The sequence below is a fragment of the Glycine max genome, chromosome 18, assembly GCF_000004515.6.
Source record: "Glycine max cultivar Williams 82 chromosome 18, Glycine_max_v4.0, whole genome shotgun sequence".
NCBI lineage: Eukaryota > Viridiplantae > Streptophyta > Magnoliopsida > Fabales > Fabaceae > Glycine > Glycine max.
The window spans coordinates 7,942,133-7,965,736 of record NC_038254.2 but is presented as its reverse complement, the minus strand read 5'-3'; the positions used below and the strand labels follow the sequence as shown (position 1 = coordinate 7,965,736).

The 23,604-nt window shown below is 34.4% G+C and overlaps 1 pseudogene; it reads left to right on the top strand.

The window, feature by feature from the left end:
- Positions 1-15,317: 15,317 nt before the first annotated feature.
- On the top strand, positions 15,318-18,805 carry LOC100785778 (disease resistance protein RPM1-like; annotated as a pseudogene).
- The last annotated feature ends 4,799 nt before the right edge of the window (positions 18,806-23,604 follow it).

The window sequence follows — 23,604 nt, the reverse complement described above, 5'->3', positions numbered from 1 at the left end:
TCTAACCCTTAAAACCGATTCACGCATTCATTCCTTATCCCTAATTAGGCTTTACCCTTTCCCGAGTGGCCTAAAGACTAACAGAAAACAAAGTCCGAGATGCAGAATAAGCAAGAAAGAAAAGCAGATAAAAGAAACTGGAAGGAAAAACTCTCTAAAAGATAACCCGATAATTTCCTCCTTTTAGTGTTCTCTTAAGCGTTACCCTCTCCCGAGTGGCCTAACCCTTAAAACAGATTCAAGTATTCATTCCTTACCCCTAATTACGCTTTACCCTCTCCCGAGTGGACTAAACCCTAACAGAAAGCAAGTTCCGAGATACAGGATGTAAAAAGAAAGAACGGTACATAAATAAATAACTTGGAGGGAATTCCTCTTTTTATTGATAACTCTTGAAATGCTCCATACATCATTGGCTTTTTAGGCCTGCCAGGCCCTAGCTAGGGGGATTAGCCACTCATGGTCATGAGGGCTTTACAATGAGAAGGGGGTGAAAGAAAGGGAGTAAATGAAACCCCTAGGAGAGGGGGTTCTGTTGTTGTTTTTGTCCCTTGAACTGACTCTCTATTTATAGTTGTTGAAGTGGGCTTTGGGCCTCCATAGGCGCGCTTAGCGCGACACCCCGCGCTTAGCGCGTGTACTTCCTGACCTGCTTAGCTCGTGACGCGTGCTGAGCGCGCGTATTGGGTTGGGCCTTCTTCACATTTTCTTCTTTTCTTCAATTTTTCTGCCATTTTTGCTTGTTACACCTCCAATTTTTATATCTGCACCCAAAAATTCAATTCAATTAATTTTCTAACTTTTAATCACAAATAACTGCTAAATAATTAATTTCAGGCCAATATTTGACTAATTTTCTACTATCAAAATACAATTATTTAGCAGTTATCATTGAAATATGACTGAATAAAATTTGGATAATGAAAAACTTAATTTGTTTGACTGTGTGCACTATTATGCACTACACTTAAATCCACTGCAAGATAGTATTCATTAGTAGTGAATAAGTACCTATAATATAGTTTTCTTGCATTATCATTATTTTTTTTCTTATGTTTCTGCATCAACTTTAGAAAAATTCAACTCAGAGGTATTCAACTAGAGACAATAATGGTTGGCACCCAACCAGGAAAGGCACACATACGATCTTTGAAAGCACTAAGTTATCTACTTTCTAACAAGTTATCCCATACCAAATTGCCAGATTGTATACAATTTGATCCATCAAAGTACTAACTCGTATCTTTGAGAGAACCAAAGCAACACAAATTACTTACCACTTTAGGCGACCCGATTGTATATTAACTCTCAAAACTAATTATAAAAGTAGAATTTGTTTTTATTTAACAATTCTAGTGGAGCATAATAATTGTTTGAGCCAAAGGTTGTACTACAGTTGTGACTTGCCAATGAAGTATGTGTTCTATCATTTATGTGTTCATGCAGGGAACAATTATGCAGTGTCATTAGTGTGTTGTGTAATCAGTGAGTGTCATTAAGGTGCTGAACCTAGTAGCATATACAATGTATGTGTGTCATCTAGGTGCTGATTTAGGTCCGTGTGAAGGAAACAAAATAACCATATACAGTGTTCTGATTAATTGTGGGAACCACATTTCCCAAACCAATGCACAATTCCTGAAGTCAAATTTTGAAAAGTCTTTACAACTTATAACAATAGAAATCAAAAGAGTATTTATAATTATGCGTAAAAAAAGAAAAAAAACAATAGTGTATATTCTGAAAACTTGTAAGGTTCATAAACAATACTGAATTTTTCCCATAGCGTATGTATGGGGTCGGTCCAAGCCAGTTATATATATATATATATATATATATATATATATATATATATATATATATATATATATATATATATATATATATCACTTTCTTGACCTAATTTTGTGCAAATCAATTCAACCATAGCTGTAAACCAAAACCTTCAAGAACTATAATAATAAAAATAAGGAAAATTAAAGATAGAGACATGGATTGGGATATATATTTATAAAGATTCTAATCTTTCAATCTTGACATACATGCTACTTGTTCTTTTGTCTCCCTTCTATTCTTTTCTCCTGTCTTTTTTTTCCTTCTCACTGACTGCTATTGTTTTTCTTTTCCTTTTAGCTTAGCATGTCTTCTAGAACTTGTACTTTCTTGTTTAGACAAATAAGACCCAAAATCAAGTTTATATTTCAAGATCATAGTGCCCCAATCTTACACTATAGAAGGATTTCTGCCAGATATGCTGGACATGCTTTGCAATGAAAAAGTGCAGAAGGCTGCTCCAAGTGTTCCTATAAGATGATAGATAAAGTCAGAAATGGTTTGTGCAATTGTCATGTTTGATGATGTATGGAAGAAATTTTTTTAGGATGACATTAAATTTTCTCTTGTTGACAATAAAAATGGCAGTAGGATATTAATCACAACCAGGAACGAGGAGGTTGCGGAGTTTTGTAAGAAATCTTCATTGATTGAGGTGCATAAGCTAGAACCTTTGGGGTTGCTATGTAAGAAGCCATATTGGTATGGTGTTAGGGCCACCTCTAGTTTTCGAGGAACCAGTACGTCCAATAAGCACAAGGAAGAAGGAAGGGATAGAGAGAGTGAGGGAATGGACTATTTCATTGCATGCCTTGCTTGTTATTTACATTCTATATTTATAGACTCCTTCATAACAGAAAGGATTACAAAATATTTGGCCTAACGAATTTTATTCCTCTTGTCCCCTAGAAGCAGACAATTCAAGCAAGGAATTCCTAAAAGGATCTTCTAGAAGCTTAGAAGCTGGCTCTCCTCAGCTCTCCTCACACTGCCTCAAACGTAGTCATTGAGGTAAGTGGGTTTTACAATTCTTCTCTTGATCTTGGCTGCTACCTGCACCTCCATTTCTTCTCATGTACCTCCTGTTTGTGCTTCATGAACATTCGTATCATATGGTTTTAATGGGTGTTGTCCAAAAGAATATGAAGATGTAGGTCTTGAAATTGTTAGAAAGTGTCAATGTTTACCTCTAGCAATTGTGGTCATTGGTGGTCTTTTATATAGAAAAAGTGCACCAGAATGGAAACAGTTTAGTCAAAATCTAAAGTTGAGAAATGGAGGAGAGGAATTTCGAGTTAAATATTGTAGCAAAATTTTTAAGTCTAAGTAACAATGACTTGTCATACAATCTCAGATCATGTTTTTTGTATTTGGGAATGTATCCTGAAGACTACGAAGTTAAATCTGGTTGATCGATTAGGCAGTGGATAGCCGAAGGGTTTGTCAATCATGAAAGGGGGAAAACTTTGGAAGAAATTACACAAAAATATTTAATAGAGTTGATCTCTAGATGTTTGGTACAAGTATCATCATTTACCATAGATGGCATAGGTGTGATTGGTTTGAGGGTGAAACCAACCGAAATGTATCAACTGTATGATTTTCTTGAGGTAATAATCAATGATTACTCGTTTTCATTGTGTTCCTATTGGTATTGAAGCAATTAGTTTCAGGCTATGATAAATTGTAGTAGCTGAATGCGATTGTTAGGGAAACAAACCCTTTTAGCTACAATGAACATCAAAGACAGAACACACTAACAACACCACCATACAACAACAACAACAACAACAACAACAACGCCTTATCCCACTAGGTGGGGTCGGCTACATGGATCAACTTCCGCCATAATGTTCTATCAAGTACCATACTTCTATCCAAATCATTAAGTTCGAGATCCTTTTTGATAACCTCTCTTATAGTCTTTTTGGGTCTTCCTCTGCCTCGAATTGTTTGCCTTCTCTCCATCTGGTCTACTCTCCTCACTACAGAGTCTACCGGTCTTCTCTCTACATGCCCAAACCACCTAAGTCTATTTTCCACCATCTTCTCTACAATAGGCGCTACTCCAACCCTCTCTCTAATAGCTTCGTTTCTAATTTTATCCTGTCGAGTCTTACCACACATCCACCGCAACATCCTCATCTCCGCTACACCTACTTTATTCTCATGTTGGCTCTTGACCGCCCAACATTCTGTTCCGTACAAAATCGCCGGTCTTACCGCAGTCCGATAAAACTTTCCCTTTAGCTTGATCGGTACCTTTGCATCACATAACACCCCCGATGCTTTTCTCCATTTCATCCATCCTGCTTGAATGCGATGATTCACATCCCCTTCAATTTCTCCATCATCCTGTATTACAGACCCAAGATATTTAAACCGTGTGACTTGAGGGATAATATGGTCTCCTATTTTCACCTCTGAGTTAGAAACCCTCCTTCTTTTGTTGAACTTACATTCCATATACTCCGATTTGCTTCTGCTTAGGCGAAAGCCATGTGTTTCTAGAGCTCGTCTCCAAGTTTCCAACCTCTCATTCAACTCCTCCCTCGACTCTCCAAGGAGGACTATGTCATCTGCAAAAAGCATGCATCTCGGCGCTATCTCTTGGATTTGTTCCGTGAGGACATCCAGAATTAAGGTAAAAAGGTAGGGGCTAAGGGTTGACCCTTGATGCAAACCAATTGTGATGGGAAAATCGTCTGACTCTCCACCCTGTGTCCTAACACTAGTCGATACCCTATCATACATATCTTGGATAGCTCGAATATATGCAACCCTAACCCCTTTCTTCTCTAGAGCTTTCCACAAAATCTCTCTAGGCACTCTATCATACGCTTTCTCCAAGTCAATAAAAATCAAGTGCAAGTCTTGTTGGTCCATGCGATATTGCTCCATCACCCGCCGTAATAAATAAATCGCTTCCATGGTCGACCTTCCCGGCATGAAACCAAATTGATTCTCAGTAACTTGAGTCTCCTTTCTTAATCTCCGTTCGATCACTCTTCCCATAATTTCATGGTATGACTCATGAGCTTGATTCCCCTATAATTTGCACAATTTTGTATATCCCCTTGTTCTTATAGATTGGCACTAACGTGCTTCTCCTCCATTCCTCCGGCATGCGTTTTGACCTCATAATTTCGTTAAAGAGTTCGGTGAGCCACTCAAGACCTCTATCTCCAAGAGTTTTCCACACTTCAATAGGTATGTTGTCTGGCCCCACCGCCTTACCATTACTCATTCTTTTCAACGCTTCCTTTACTTCCTGTTTCTGAATCCGACGATAGTACTTATAGTTCCGGTCCTCTTCTCTTGTGTCTAGACTGCTAGAGTCATATCCATATCCATCATTAAATAAGTTGTGGAAATACGCCTTCCACCTTTCCTTGATATCTTTTTCATGCACTAAGACTTTGCCTTCTTCATCCTTAACACACTTTACTTGATCCAAATCTCTAGTCTTCCTCTCTCTACCCTTAGCAAGCCTATATATAGATCTTTCTCCGTCCCTGGTTCCTAGAGCTTGGTATAGTCCGTCAAAAGCTTGGGCTCTTGCCTCACTCACCGCCTTTTTGGTTTCATTTCTAGCTATCTTATACTTATCCCAAGTTTCAGAATTTCTACACCTAGACCACTCCTTGAAACACTCCTTTTTTACTCTAACTTTGCTCTGAACATTTTCATTCCACCACCACGATTCTTTACCCCTAAGTCCAAAACCTCTAGATTCACCCAACGTCTCTTTAGCCACTTTAATAATCTCTTGGGACGTCTTGTTCCACATATCATTTTCACTTCCTTGTGATTGTCCACACCATCCCTCCCATATCTTTTGTTGGAAGATTCCTTGTTTCTCACCCTTCAAGTGCCACCATTTGATCCTTGGTGCTACCATAGGACTTCTTCTCTTTGCCCTCTCTAATTCTTACATCCATAACCAAAACTCTATGTTGGGTAGTCAAGCTCTCTCCCGGGATAACTTTACAGTTCAAGCAATACTTCCTATCAGACTTCCTGATAAGGAAGAAATCTATCTGAGAACATGTCCCTCCACTTTTGTAAGTGATAAGATGTTCTTCTCTTTTCTTAAACCATGTATTGGCTATAGAAAGATCCAAAGCCTCCGAAAACTCCAAGATGGATTTACCCTCCCCATTCATCTCCCCTAGGCCAAAACCCCCATGCACCCCCTCAAAACCTCTAGCCATGCTACCTACATGTCCATTGAGATCCCCTCCTAGGAAAACTTTCTCTCCTTGGGGTATATCCTGAAGTACCCCTTCTAGATCCTCCCAAAATTTTACCTTAAAGTGTTCTGCTAACCCAACCTGAGGTGCGTACCCACTAATAACATTAAAGGTGTCCTGTCCCACTACCAATTTTAAGACTATGATACGATTTCCTACTCTTCTTACATCCACGACATCCTTCTTCCACTCCTTGTCCACAATAATCCCTACCCCATTTCTTGATCTGATTTTTCCGGTATACCACAGCTTAAATCCCGAGTTGTCTAATTCTTTCGCTTTTTCACCTGTCCACTTAGTTTCTTGTAGGCACATAAAATTGATCTTCCTCCTCACCATAACATCCACTATTTCCATAGATTTTCCAGTAAGTGTGCCTATATTCCATGTACCAAAGCGAATCCTCCTGTCATGAACTAGCTTCTTTACCCACACCCGTTCACGAAAATGTGGGAACCCTTGCTTACTTTTCACTACATCCGGGCGGCGATGCAACGGCCCTTGCTCTTTTGACACTGTACTCGAGCCATACAGCGCGTTGCTTCCGGGCAACGACCTAGCATTCACATTATTACGTAATTGATCCATGTCATAGAGATTCGACAAAGTTTAACATTGGCTGTCGAAAGCCTAACACAACCCTCTCCTTTTATCCAGGCTTGGGACCGGCTAAGAATAACAAAGCTACCCTAGGCAGGATTTAACATTTTCAGTACTTCTTGCTTATGTCCACAGAAATATCTTAATAAATATTCATTATCTCAAATAAGTTGAGAGAAACTTCATCAAATAATGAACGCATGATTTCAAACTTTTTTTATCACTCAATTGTACTCTACTTCAGCCTAAAAGCCTCACAACTAACCCTAAATCTTAATAAAAATAATTTTCATTATCTATAACCTATTTGGCATTTTTTTTAAAATTAAAATTCATTCTTACGGATCAACTTGATCCGTCAACAAGCTTACGGATCAACTACATCCTTAATCAAACTTACGAATCAACTTGATCAACCTAACTCTGGCAACAATGAACTAAAAGACATGGTTACGGCGCGCTTACCTCGACGGTGGACGGTGACGAAGCTCCCTCGACGGTGGACGATGACGTTGCTCTTCACGGAAACCTCCTCAATACACCTCACGGCAAGCTCCCCTTCACGGCAACAATGGTGATTGAAGAAGAAGAAAAACCTCTTCCCAGCAACCTCCTCTTAACTGCAACAATGGTGACAAATGAAAACGCCGGTGAGGCGAGCAAGAAGAAGACAAAAACAGCTGAGGTGAGGAAGAAGAAGAACAAATCTGGCTGAGGAAGAAGAAGCCAAAACGCGGGCGGGAGAGAGAGAGTCTCGCATTTTTTTTATAAAAAATAAACCAGGGGTATTACGGGTTTTTCACTTCAAGTGTTGGATGCACTAACAAAAATACTGGGTGCACCTAGCAACACTCTTCGAGTTTTGGTTTAGGCTTACTAATATGTTGGGCCCGGCCTAAGGAATGGTCAACCAACATAATATAATTAAGTCCTTGCATTCTTAAATTTTAAGGGACGTACAGGTATGATATATGCATGGTGCGATTCTTGACAATGGGTGTCTCTCGCCGATAATGACATAATTACGTAGATGAGGGGGTGAGTATGTTGTGTTTGATGGTTAGTCTTGCATCTTCCTTTGTGTATTTATTCTTATGTAGATTAAGATGTAAGGCGCAGTCATTTGTTGGGTAATGCTTTCTTTCGAGCCTTAGGGGTAGGCTAGTAGTTCTTTGCATTCCATGTACGGGCCAATGTAGCCACTTGTATTTGCACTGCTTGTGCTTCTTATTATCAATATATATATATATATATATATATATATATATATATATATATATATATATATATATATATATATATATATATATATATATATATATATATATATTATTTCGTCGATAAAAATAAAAACTTATCATGTGACCCTAATATCAAATAAACAATACCAATCCACAAAAAGAAAAAGAAATAACCTACTATATAGAGTCAAACAAGTAGTAGATAATTTGAGTAGTTTCATGAAATCATAAGTTTTAAATGTTAAGTTTGTGTTCATCTTCTTAAGCTACGATAAATGAAATTATATATATTAAAACAGATTTTATTTAAAAATAAATAGAATTTTAGAAAAATAATGAGGTTTTTGTGATTAAATAAATCAGGAGAAATAATTTTATTAATTAAAATAATGTTTGTAAGGTAAATAAAATAAATATATGTCCTTAGAAAATAAAAATGATGTTTTATTTATTAATTTGATATAAATTAAAATAGAATTCCTTTTTATAAAATAAATATATGCTCTTTTAAGACTTTAACATATTCTTTTTTTACACACTATTTTCTATTAGTTGAAATTAATTATTTTGCCTCCATTTTTGTTTATAAGACTTTTAAAATAATATTTATTCTATTTTATAAAACTCAATCTATAATATTTCTTTTATTAATTATTTTTAGACTAAAAATATCCATCATTAAAAGAAGAAAGAAAATGTATTGATAAATCATTAGACGAGAGAGAAGTATAAGTACAAGGATAATTTTAAAAAATATTATAAACATAAGACAAACTTATTAAAAAGGATGGGACAAACTTATTAATCACTCATCATGGGTGGCATGTAATGAAGAATGTAACATTCAATTTTTCGTAAAATAAATTAAACAAGATTTTACTTATAAATAAATAAATTTTTAGAAAAATAATAAGATTTTTATGATTAAATAAATAAAGAGAAATAATTTTATGAATTAAAATAAAATTTGTAAGGTAAATAAAATAAATATATGTCCTAATCGACAAACATCATTTGAATCGACTAATTAGTTTTCTCTAACATAATTAGTTTTCGTACTTATTTAAAAATTGGGTAGCGTGATATGGTATGGATAGGTGACAAATAATTAACATTAACAATGGCAAATTCAGTGCTGGCATACACACGTTCAGCTATGTCTGAAACTAGCGCTGGTCATATCTAGCATCTGTTTTTAGGACAAGTGGATGATACTTCAACTTGGAAATGTAATATATTATGACTTAAACCAATATTACTTTGGCGTTTTCGTATTAATTGGTTCAACCATAATGGAATATTTCAATACATTGAAATAAATCTACTTCATAAATTAACAAGACATCCAACGTGCTGAATCAAAGAATATTAAATATTAATCAATTGTCCTCCTCTTACTACGGACATGGCTATATATAATGTTGAAGAACATCAAGTTTTGCACTCACAACAAACCAAAAAAAACAGAGCTAGCTAGCAAGACTAAAATGGCAGAAACTGCAGTGTCCTTGGCTGGTCAGCATGCGCTTCCAAAAATATTGGAAGCTGTCAAAATGTGGAGAGATCTCCCAAAAGAAGTTAGAGACATTTGTTGTTTTTTGTTAATAATAGCAGGCAGAAATATTAAAGAATGAAAGGGAGCATAAAGAAAGAAATTGAGACGCCAAAGACTTGTTTTATTCTAATATGAAGCAACGTATTTAAAAACATGAAAAAGATAGTAACTGCTAATAAAAAGATAACACCACTAGCAGATCATGCCTAGAGAATAGGATTAAAACTGTTTTATCCTATCAGTCATGACTTTTATTTTTCCTAAAAAATAGCATAAAAATCTTATTTACTATAGTTTGTTAGACAGTTTCAACAGTCACATCTTAACACTCCTCCTTGACTTTGGAACTGCAAACTTCAAGCTTTTGTCTCAAGTATTCAAATTTGGCTTTTGCAAGTGCCTTGGTCAGAATGTCAGCACTTTGATTCTCTATTTTGCAGTACAGTAACTTCACTTCTCCTTCCCTTTGAACTTCTCTTAGAAGAAAAAGCTTTATCTTGAAGTGCTTAGTTTTGCCATGAAACACTGGATCATTAGCAATTGAGATTGCAGCCTGGTTGTCCACAAAAATCTGTGTGCTTTCTTCTTGTTTCATATGCAAATCTGTCATAATTTTCATGATCCAAAGAGCTTGATTCACTGCAGCAACAGCAGCTACATACTCTGCTTCTGCAGTTGATTGAGCTACAACTTCTTGCTTTTTAGAACACCAAGAAAAGACTCCAGAACCAAAGGAAAAACAATAACTAGAGGTGTTTCTCATATCATCAATACAACCTGCCCAGTCACTATCAGAATATCCATGGAGCTTAAAATTATGAGAATGAGAGTACATTATACCATAGTCTAAAGTGTCTTTAACATATCTAATAACTCGTTTGGCAGCTTGAAGATGAACTTCACTAGCACAATGCATGAACCTTGAAAGTATACTTACTGCAAACAAAATGTCATGTCTGGTTGCAGTAAGATATATTAAGCAACCAATCAAGCTTCTGCAATGCATTTCATCAACTTTATCAGCTCCATCATCCTTGCTAAATTTCTCCTTTTGGTTCATTGGAGATGTAGTGCTTTTGCAGTCCTCCATATGAAACTTCTTGAGTATTTCCCTTGCATACTTCTTTTGGTGAATGAGGATTCCATCATGATCTTGTTTCACCTCCATTCCCAAAAAGAAACTCATCAAGCCAAGATCTGTCATTTCAAATGCTTTAAGCATTTCAGCTTTAAACTCCTTTATGAGTTTCTCATCACTTCCTGTCACAAGTAAATCATCAACATAGACAACAATAATTATTAAATTTGCATCTACCAATTTCACATATAATGCAGCCTCACTTCGACTTTTGACAAATCCAAGATCTTGAAGATGATCATCTATCCTGCTGTACCAAGCCCTAGGAGCCTGTTTAAGATCATATAATGACTTTTTCAACTTGTAAATTTTTTGCTCCTCTCCTTTGATTTGAAACCCCTCAGGTTGCTTTACATAAATCTCCTCCTGCAAGTAACCATTTAGAAAGGCAGATTTTACATCTAAATGATAAACTTTCCACCTTTTATGTGCAATCAAGGCAAGTAGTATTCTAATTGTATCAAGACGTGCAACTGGAGCAAAGGTTTCTGAAAAATCCACTCCAAACACCTGAGCATAGCCTTTCACCACCAACCTGGCCTTGTATTTATTTAGAGAACCATCTGGATTAAGTTTGGTTCTACAAACCCATTTTACCCCTATAGGTTGTTTGTGTTGAGGTCTGTCCACTAGCTCCCACGTGTCATTTTTTTGATCATTTTCAACTCTTCCTTCATAGCATTTATCCACTTGTCATCCTTTTCAGCTTCTTCAAATTCTGCAGGTTCTAGAACAGCTACATTACTCTTTTGATAAATCTCAGATAAAGATCTTGTACCTCTGACAGGAATGTCATCTACATCATCATCAAGGAACTATGGGATTTCTGGCAGTTGCTTCCTTATTGGCTCATCCCAACTCCATTGTTGATCTTCCATAAATTTGACATCTCTACTCACAAGAATTTTCCCATTTTGAGGTTGGAAAATTCTGTAAGCTTTGGAGGTGTTGTTGTATCCAATGAAAACTCCAGGTTCTGCCTTTTTATCAAGTTTGTCCCTTTTAACCTGTGGAACATAAGAGAAACAAACACAACCAAAGATTTTTAGATTTTGTAAATCTGGTTTGTAACCAAACCAGCCTTCAAATGGAGTTTTTTTGTGCAGAACTCTTGTAGGTAGTCTATTCAGCAAAAATACTGCAATGTTTGCAGCCTCCGCCCATAGCTCCTTTGACAACTCCTTTTCATGCAGCATACACCTTGTCATCTCCATGATACTTCTATTTTTTCTCTCACTCACACCATTTTGTTGTCGGGTGTAAGGTACGGTGAATTGGTGCTCAATGCCAGCTTCTTCACAAAATTTATCAAAAACATCATTTTTGTATTCCTTCCCATTGTCAGACCTTATTGTTTGCAACCTGCAATCACTTTGATTCTCCACCAATGCTTTAAATTTCCAGAAAATATTAGCAACCTCAGTCTTGGATTTAAAGAAATAAATCCAACAAAATCTAGTATAATCATCAATAAATGTAATATAGTATTTATTACCATTTAAAGATGATACTCTCTGAGGTCCCCCAACATCTGTGTGAACTAATTGCAGCTTTTGAGTTGCTCTCCAAGTTGATTGAGGAAATGGTTTTCTAACTAGCTTACCATATTGGCAAGCCACGCAATCGGCTAAATTGTCTTCAAGCATTGACACACCTTTCACCAAGGCATGTTTTTGCATGTATAAAAGTCCAGCAAGATGGAAGTGTCCGAGCCTTTTGTGCCATAGTTCAACATTGGTGGTCATGCTTGAAAAAGCTATTTGCTTCTCCTCCATTAGATTTAGAGCATAGCTTTAAGCCCTCATTTTCACCCTAAATACGTCTTTTCCTTTTGCATCTTTGATCAAGCACCAATTTTCTTCAAATATAACTTTGAAGCCTTTCTCTACAAGCTGAGCAACACTAAGTAGATTTTGATCAATGTCAGGCACATATAAGACATCAAAGATATATTTCAAACCTGTCAAGCTTTCAATAGCAACAGTCCATTTTCCCTTGACTGAGATGACATCACCATTTCCAATTTTTGCTTTGGAAACAATGGTTTTGTCAATTTCTTTAAAGAGGTTCAGGTCATTGATCATATGGTTTGTGCAGCCATTGTCTATTAACCATGAATCACTGGAACTATTGCTTGTGGCAAAGCATGTTGCGACAAAGAGTTGCTCATCTTCTCGTTTCTCCGCAACCACCTTTGCTTCCTCTGATTTGGACTTGCATATTTGCTCTACATGTCCCATATTGCCACAATTTCTGCACTTGACATCTGGCCTCCACCAACATTTTCTTTCAGGATGATTTGTCTTTTTGCAATGCAGACAAGGAGGAAAGGTCTCACCCTGCTGCTTGTTGGAGCCTTCTGGTTTTTTGTTCCTCCATTTGTTGTTCTTCTTGTTTTTGCCACCTCTTGAATTTTGTGCTTTCGTATGAAACACACCTTGTACCACCTCCTCTTGTCTCATAATTCTTCTCTGCTCCTGGGCTTGTAGAGCATTTATGAGTTCTCCCAAGGTGATGGTTGATAGGTCTTTAGACTCCTCCAATGCTGATATCTTCGATTCATACTTCTCGGGTATAGTGACCAGGATTTTTTGCACTATTCTTTCATCAGGAAAGTCCTTCCCAAGAAGCCTCACTCTATTTGCTATGCCTAACAGTCGGTCAGCGTAGCCTTTAATTGTCTCAGTCTCTTTCATGCTCTGCATCTCGAATTCTCTGTCCAAGTTGAGTACTTGTATGCCTTTGTTCTTTCACAGCCTTGATATCCTGATCTGAGATAATCCCAAATCTGTTTGGCAGACTTGAAGTTCATAATTCTTGTAAAAATAATTTTTGACACAGCAGAGAAAAGGAAATTTTTAGCCTTAGCCTTTTTGGTCTTCCTTTCTCTGTGATTCTTCATCTGAGCCACCGTTGGATCTAAAGGTAGTTCAGGAACATCATAATTTTCTTCTACTGCCTCCCAAAGATCCAAAGCTTCAAGATGAGTGGTCATCCTTGCAGCCCATAATTCGTACTCCTCACCATCAAAATTGGTGGTGAACCTACTGTGTATGATGTTTCTCCCTCCATTGCGATTTCTCCCAACTCATAGATCCCTTAAAGATAAGAGCTCTAGATACCAATTTGTTGTTTTTTGTTAATAACAGCAGGCAGAAATATTAAAGAATGAAAGGGAGCATAAAGAAAGAAATTGAGACTGCAAAGGCTTGTTTTATTCTAATATGAAGCAATCGTATTTAAAAACATGGAAAAGATAGTAACTCCTAACAAAAAGATAACACCACTAACAAATCATGCCTAGAGAATAGGATCAAAACTGCTTTATCCTATCAGTCAACATGACTTTTATTTTTCCTAAAAAATAGCATAAAAATCTTATCTACTATAGTTTGTTAGACAGTTTCAATAGCCACTGTGACACCCTCTACCCCACACATATATGTACTAATAATAAAAGAATAAAAAAATTAAACTTAATTCAAGTTTTTAAAACATATTTAAATACAAGCCTTTCAAGAGGGTAGTAGGCTCACATTCACCTTTCTAACATCATCATAAAACTTTTCTAAATAAATAATAAATTCACTTCGGCTCAAACAAGGCCGTCTATAAAACCCTATACCCCAATGTCACATCCTATCAGAGCGTTGTGTCCCGACGTCCTTCAGCACATGGTTCCTTAAAGCAATTCACCTAGTCATCTGCTCCCCCAAACACAAAGTTCAAGATCATCACAGGATCCAAACACCAACAACACACGGGGAGTGGGTTATCACATTCCTAACTAATAGAGAAGAAAGACAACTAGATATACATATCATATAAGCCAAATAAAACTCACTTGCACATAACTCACGTAATTCCGTCACTTTGTCATTCAAAGTTCACTTTTCAACCATCAATCACATTACACAAGAATCCCACACTCCGATCAAGATATAATAACACATCAATTAGCAATCATATGCAATAATTATGCTAAGACTCAATCCTATATGCAATGTTGTACCATGTCAGTGAAAAACTACCCTGGGGCGCTTAGGAGTATATAACAAGACACACCACACAATGGGTTTGTCAGGTCACTCTCACTAAGTAAAATCATAGGGAGACCAGTCAGGGTCACGATGTTTTGCGAGAATGTTCTAACCATATGGGATCAGCACAGGCTTAAAGGAGCACTCAAACCCGGTGACCCCCAAGGCCTACACTCCGAAGAGTCCGTCAGGGCCTCTCCCTCCTGATTCAGGTCCAACCCCTAAAATAATTTTTGCATGCAGACACTGCTCATGAATTATACAATACCCACGACCTTACACTTATTTTAAACACGTTCAACACAATTGCTGGACCACAATATCACAACTTTAAAACAAATAATTTGATAAGTGACAAAGAAATTATTCCTTTAACAAATAATCTGATAATCACATTTTCACATTAGCTGGACCACAATATCACAACTTGCTCGCAAAAGAGACGCTGCAAAGCTCAAAGTCTTCGTCTCCGCGTACACAGTGCACTAAGTTACAAAATATCATCTCAGTATGACATAGATAAAAATAATTTATAAAAAAAAAAATTGATAACCGACACCTGTTAATCATGACTTTAGAACTTATAAATAGAGAATCATGTTAATTTTAAAATTTTGTTGAAATTATATGGTTAAGATATTATCATAAACAGTGTCCGTGTCATTGTTTGGCTAAGTACATTTATTGGCTATATAACGTTGCAGAACATCAAGTTTTGCACTCACAACAAACCAAAAAACAGAGCTAGCTAGCAAGACTGAAATGGCAGAAACTGCAGTGTCCTTGGCTGGTCAGCATGCGCTTCCAAAAATATTGGAAGCCGTCAAAATGTTGAGAGATCTCCCAAAAGAAGTTAGAGACATTACAGATGAACTTGAAAGCTTTCAAGATTTCATCAATGATGCTGATAAAGTGGCTGAAGCCGAAGAAGATGATGGAAGGCGTCATAGAATAAAAGAAAGGGTGATGCGGCTGAGAGAAACAGCTTTTCACATGGAAGATGCCATCGATGAATATCACATCTCCTGTGAGGATAAGCAACCTGATGATCCTCGATGTGCAGCTTTACTATGTGAGGCTGTTGCCTTCACCAAAACTCAAATCCTTCTCCTTCAAAGTGCGTATAAGATTCAGGATGTTAAATCCCTTGTTCGTGCTGAAAGAGATGGTTTCCAAAGCCATTTTCCTTTAGAGCAAAGACCAACCAGTTCTAGAGGAAATCAAGATGTCACCTGGCAGAAACTTCGAATGGATCCTCTCTTTATCGAGGAAGATGATGTTGTGGGGCTTGATGGCCCTAGAGATACATTGAAAAATTGGTTGACAAAGGGAAGAAAAAAACGCACTGTCATCTTTGTGGTGGGAATTCCTGGGGTGGGAAAAACAACTCTTGCCAAGCAAGTTTATGACCAGGTGCGTAACAATTTCGAGTGCCATGCATTGATCACAGTTTCTCAATCCTACTCTGTAGAAGGATTGCTGAGGCATATGCTGAATGAGATTTGCAAAGAAAAAAAGGAGGACCCTCCCAAGGATGTTTCTACCATCGAGTCGTTGACCGAAGAAGTCAGAAACTGCTTGCGCAACAAGAGGTATGTTGTCTTGTTTGATGACGTATGGAATGGAAAATTTTGGGATCACATTGAATCTGCTGTAATTGATAATAAAAATGGAAGTAGGGTATTAATCACAACCAGGGATGAGAAGGTTGCAGCATATTGTAGGAAATCATCATTTGTTAAGGTGCATAAGCTAGAAAAACCTTTAACTGAAGAAGAATCTTTGAAATTGTTCTGTAAGAAGGCATTTCAGTATAGTTCCGATGGAGATTGTCCAGAAGAACTTGAAGATATATCTCTTGAAATTGTTAGAAAGTGTAAAGGTTTACCTCTAGCAATAGTGTCCATTGGTGGTCTTTTGTCTCAAAAAGATGAAAGTGCACCTGAATGGGGACAGTTTAGTCGAGATCTAAGTTTAGACTTGGAGAGGAATTCTGAGTTAAATAGCATAACAAAAATTTTAGGTTTAAGTTATGATGATTTGCCGATCAATCTCAGATCATGTTTATTGTATTTCGGAATGTATCCGGAGGACTATGAAGTTCAATCTGATAGACTGATTAGACAGTGGATAGCTGAAGGGTTTGTCAAACATGAAACCGGAAAATCTTTGGAAGAAGTTGGGCAACAATATTTATCAGGGTTGGTCCGTAGAAGTTTGGTGCAAGTATCCTCACTTAGAATTGATGGCAAAGTTAAAAGGTGTCGTGTTCATGACTTAATACACAACATGATACTTGGAAAAGTCAAGGATACAGGATTTTGTCAGTATATTGACGAGCGTGATCAATCTGTATCAAGTAAGATTGTTCGATGCCTGACAATTGCAACCGATGATTTTAGTGGAAGTATAGGAAGCTCACCCATTCGGTCAATTTTTATTAGGACAGGAGAAGATGAAGAAGTATCTGAACACTTAGTAAACAAAATCCCTACAAATTACATGCTATTGAAGGTACTTGATTTTGAAGGTTCTGGTTTACGTTATGTTCCTGAAAATTTGGGGAATTTATGCCACTTGAAGTATTTAAGCTTCCGGTATACAGGGATAGAAAGTCTATCAAAATCCATTGGTAAGCTCCAGAATTTGGAGACCTTGGATATAAGAGGCACAGATGTGTCTGAGATGCTAGAGGAGATTACGAAGCTTAAAAAGCTACGTCATCTTCTTAGTTACTATATATCTTCAATTCAATGGAAGGATATTGGAGGCATGACATCCCTACATGAGATACCTCCAGTGATTATTGATGATGATGGAGTGGTCATTAGAGAGGTAGGAAAGCTAGAGCAGTTAAGGGAACTGACAGTGACAGATTTTACGGGAAAACACAAAGAGACTGTGTTTCTTGATAAATGAGATGCCACTCTTGGAGAAAACTACTTATTAATACAGCTGATTGGAGTGAAGTAATTGACTTGTACATTACGTCACCTATGTCTACACTTACGAAGCTTGTCCTATTTGGGAAGTTAACAAGGTTGCCAAATTGGATTTCACAGTTCCCAAATCTTGTGCAACTGTATTGAAATCACTAAAAAGTATACATTGAAATCACTTAAAAGTATGCCAAGGTTAATGTACCTCCGTTTCTTTTACAATGCTTATGAAGGTGAAACATTGCATTTTCAATGTGGAGGGTTTCAGAAACTAAAGCAACTGCAACTGGGATCTTTGGATCAATTGAAGGGCATCCTTATCGACAGAGGAGCACTGTGTTCTGTGGAAAAAATTGTTTTAGAAGACCTCTCCCAACTCAAAACAGTTCCCTCTGGAATTCAACACTTGGAGAAACTTAAAAATCTCTCTATCAGCAACTCGTCAACTGAATTTGAGCAGCGCATTGATCCTGATGGAGGAGAAGACCACTGGATCATCCAAGATGTGCCCCATGTACGTATTTGGAGGACAAGACCACGTCAACAAGCTTTACTTTTCTTTCTCTATAACTAGAAGGTGCGTCTTTTTCACATCTATAACTGGATTGAGTTTTTTATTTCCATGTTGATAAATATTTGAACAATTTCATTGTATCATTTTAAGAAGAAATTAACTTGGTGTTTTTATAGGGTTGTAAGCATATATTTCATGTAAATGTTGTGGATTTTTAAAGTTCCATTACGATTGAAGTCCAATAATGTGAATTTTTTTCATAAATTAGATTGTGTTAAATGTTCCTAATTTTGATGCTTTGAAGTTTGACCCACTTTGTACAACGATGAATTTTAGGGAAGCACGGAGGGAAGATTGTAAGAGGTGTTCCAAATCCAATGTTTCTCACTTCCAATCATGTGATTTATTAACTTTTAATTATTATGTCCATTTTAGCGTTATTAACACCAACACAATACGAAGAAGTTGAAAATAGTGTTCCTACAAAGACAGACAATTTTTTACAACGGGAAAACTCAAGATTCCCTCAAGTTCTTTCTTTTACAGCCCGTGAAATGGTGGATGCATGAGTGGATTTGAGGCATCAAATTGATTTTTTAAGCTTCCTTCTTCTCTTTCTCTTGTTTCCCTTTTTTCTAAAATGTGTACCTCAATTTTTGTTAACTTGATATAATTTGAATACTTGTCTATAATTCAAGTTCATTTCTTTTAATTTGATTGTTTGTCTTTGTTTTAATTTAATGTCTTTATAAATTGGCATTTGGATACTTATAGTGCGTTGATCGTATATATATTCCTATCCACAACTGTGAAAATGAAATAAGGATTGAATTTAAGGTATAATACAACAAGATTGGAGATTCTATAGGAATAAATATCAACAATTACGATAATTTAGATATTCTTGAACCTAATAATTGCCCTAATTGAGAAATTCTAAAGATTTAGAATTTTCAATTGCGGAAGAGTTTTTGAGTTAAGATATATTCACCTTCAATTATAATAGTAAATAATAAATTCAGTTTTCAATATGCTTCTAGAACTTGAATTGGAGTAAAAATTTGGGTTGTACATGTTAAGTTTGGGGTGAACTCGTACGGTAACAAGACATGTTAGATTTTGGCTTAGCACTTTAATCCTCTTAGCATAGTGCTTCAGCAATTTTGGTACCAAACTTTTATGTTCAGGTTTGATCCCATATTTTTCAAAAAAAATTAATGGTTGAATATATGTTATTAAAATCAATTTATATATCACTTATCTGGAGTAAGATAAATTTTTCAAGGCTTAATTTTATCTTTTTTTCTCATTCATTATTTATTTTATTTAATTTTATCCTCTTAATAATAAAATCTTTAATTTGATTGCTTGATTCCAAATCGATTCAATTTGGTCTCTTTTGTCCAAATTCACTTGATGTAGTTTAATAATAGTGGGATGAGATTGAATCAAATAAAGGAACAAATTAAATTGTTTATTAAAATTGAAAAAAAAAATATGAAAAAACAAACAGTGAGAACAAGAAGTTTATTAAGGGGTCAAATTGCACCGTTTTGAAAATTAAAGTACTAAATTAAATTGTTTATTAATAGAGGACCAATGCTAAATAAATAAATAGCACGACAAAAAATTAGGGTTTCTTTTTTACTTTCAGAAAATTTGAAAATTTTATTGAATTCTAAAATATTCAATTAACTTGCCAAGTTTTTTGTTTATTCACTCTTTTTTTTTCCTTTTAATCCTTGATGTTTGAAAACTTCAAAATTCTTTTTGATCACAAGCATATTTTAACTCTCATAAAACAACAAAACAATGTTTTCTAAAATGAGACTGATATAAGTTATTGATAAACCACTTTCTGAGTGATATTTTGTACAAACTTTTGTGTTATTTTATAGCATTTTCTTGATACAATTCACATTTGAACATTAGTTTTGTATTTGAGAAGTATAACCACACAATTGAGTGAAAGAGTATGAAATTGTACAAATTTATGAAGATTTAAGAACTTTACATAACTTGATTACTATCGTGGTACATTGATCACGATAAAGTGATAACAGTCCTCCCAAACGTTTTTATAATAAAAACGTGATATTGATTCAAATGTTTATTTAATCTCACAAATCATTTAAAGAAATAGTTAGACCTAAAATCAAAATATAAATATAAATAACACCAAAAATAAAAATTTAAACAGATGAATTTTTTATAATTATGAATATAAATTTGTCTTATATCTTGTCGATCTAAAAGAGTTAAATTCACTACAACTTTTATTGGTACATCTAACACTATTAACAATTACAATAAACATTATTTTATCACATTTACACGCTAGGAAGATCAGAAATTCACATGATGTTGTAGTAGGACAAAAATAAGGAGAGAAAATCACTAATGTGTTCACAAAAATATTTAGAATTACCTAAGGCTTTAGTTTTTAAATTTGATTTGAATCCATAAATTCTTGTCTGACTAGTCAAAGTTTTTTAACTTTTAAAAATTTTAATTTTTAGTTTTTGAATAAAAAATTAAACCCATTATTTTTATTAATTTAATGAGTTTTTAATAATTATAAATCAATTTTTTAAAAGTTTAGAAATTAAAAATCTTAATGAAAAAAAAGTCGAGAGACATTGACCCGTCAAATAAAAATGTAGGAACTAAAAATCTTCAACAAAAAAAGTTAAAAGATCTTGACAAATAGAAAAAAAAAATTAAAAATTAAAAACCAAATTTTGAAAAAGTTTAGTAAAAATTAGCCCAGATATTTAAGAGAGATGCTGGAATCTCAAAGTCTTCCTAAAGTTTCAAGGTAGACGTTGCACTAATTTTTTTGTAAACACTAGCATGGATAAAAAATATGATGTGAATTTGATGTGGATAAAAGTACGTCGTAATAAAAAAAATCAGCGTATATCATTTTTAAAATGATTATTATAAAAGTTGATAATTAAATTTATTATTATATATATATATATATATATATATATATATATATATATATATATATATATATATATATATATATATATACCATTTATGATTAGATGAGAGAGTAAAGTCTTGCTTCTACAAAACATTTATTCTTAGCCAATTTATGAAGACTCTTTGTAAGCATCTTTTAGTAGTATTAAACTCTCTAGGAAAATCTTCATCCAGTATTTTAATGACAACTAGGTGATCCTCGATCCTGCGCAAAAATAGGAAAGCAAATTTTGTTCTTCTAAATTAAAGACCAACGAAATAGATAGAAAATTTCCATTTTTGAAAGAAAAAAAGAGAGAGTAAATTTTAAAGCTTAGAGTAAAACCATATGCAATGATAAGAAGGATACACCAGCCTGTATATAGCTTTTAAAAGTAAATAGAATAGCTTAATTACCCTCTTTCACCAATGGTTAACCTAGTTAAAAAAAAAAAAAAAAACTGTTCCTGTGGATCAGCATTTAATTTCTTGCTCATCATATAATATATTATTATTGTCAGCATCGATTAGATCAAATCAGGTGGCTGACCTATTCAACGGTAATTCATCATCTCAGACCAGTTTCAAGATCAATCCTCAAAATGATGAATTGTGTAAATTATCGGCGCAAACTAAAACACTAGAGCCAAATAAATAATCAAAATAATATATAGATACCTGCAAGGTGACAAGTGTAAGATATTTTATTTAAATTTTATCGGTACAATAACACTGACAAATACATCTGACATTGTTTAATTAATCAAATTTATATACAATTAACTAGATAGCAAATTCACAACTTGCTATAGCACGAAAAAAATAAAGGAAAAAATATCACAACTTGCTCATAGTATATTTAAGATAAATGATGCTGAAAAGTTCAAAGTCTTCCTCTCGACAGATGTGATAAATTTTATATATCACTTATGGGTACAAAATATATAACACTAATATGCTATAGATAAAGGAGATGTATTCGACAAAACCTGATGACCAGAAAAGTTAATCATATCTGTATAATTATGCATATATTATTATTTTACTTAAAATTAATTTTATATTTATTGTATTTGTACAATTAAGATTAATTAATCGTGCGTGAGACTAACAAGAGTTGACCCATTTGATGAAGACTTTTGTCCACATGCACTTGCTATAACTTGACAGTCTTCCTTGACTTTATAAGAGGTGGCATGGCTTCCCCTATTGTAATTTTTCACCTCAAAAATAGGATGAATGGTACGTGAGAACATCATCTTACACAGCTTACTGGATATAAAAAATGCAATATGAAAATATACAAGATATTATAATAAAGTTTGTGTCAATGTGTATCATCGCGTGTGGCTAACATGCAATCAATACATTGATCGAATGGAGAAAAAAGATCATAATCATAATAAGAAAATATTAAGAGCATGTTCTTTTAAGACTTTAACATGCTTTTTTTACACACTGTTTTCTATTAGTTGAAATTGATTATTCTTTTCCTGTTCTTATTTATAAGACTTTTAAAATAATGCTTATTCTTTTTTTATAAAATTTAATTTATAATATTTTTGCATCAATTATTTTTAAACTAAATATGCATCATTAAAAAAATAAAAATATATTAACAAACCATTAGACGAGACAAAATTTAATGACAAAAATAATTTTAAAAAATTTATAAATGTAAGACGAACTTATTATTATGAATTAAATTAATCACTTTCTTTAATCATAATGAATTAGGTAATTGCATGGAGGGACTAAAAATCATAAAATTGAATGGATTTCATCAGTTCTTATTTAAAGGACTTTACTCATGATTTTTCATTTTTAACAAATTTCAACCCATAAGAAAGTGTGCTAGAAAGTGTAATGCCAACACTCAAAACTTTGTGTTGTAATACTAATTTTAAGTGCTAATCATGAGTAGGTTTGATTTATGAAAGAAAAGTAATACTTCCTGTCATTTCAAATATAAGAAAAAAATTTTTTTAGTCTCAAATATAAGAAAATTAGTATTAATTAAATTTATTTATTTAATGTTATTATCTCTAAAATATCTTTCATTTATTGATATTTTTTATTTTTATTTTTTAATACAAAGTTTCAATGAATGATAAGTTAAGAAAAAGTTAGTTTTAATTAAATGTGATTAACTAATTTTCTTAATTAGAACAAATGAGTATTTTCTTTGGTAAATTCCAACTAATATCCTTAACACATTAGGTAAAGAACTAAAAGTAGAAATATTTTAATGGAAGATAGAAAATTATGCTGCTCATGATTTTTTTGCATTCTCTTATAATTTTTACAGTGAATATTTTCTTGTTTTAGTTTCTTAACTAGTGTTCTTTTCTTTTTATTTCTTAACTAGTGCTCTCAGGCACAAGTTTAGCAAGACCATTTTTCTTATATTTGAGATCCAACAGAGTATGAACTTTACAGGTTTTTGTGCAATTGGTCCAAATTTAGATTAAATTAAAATTAAATCCAAATGAGTCATGTTGGATATATTATATATTGGTTA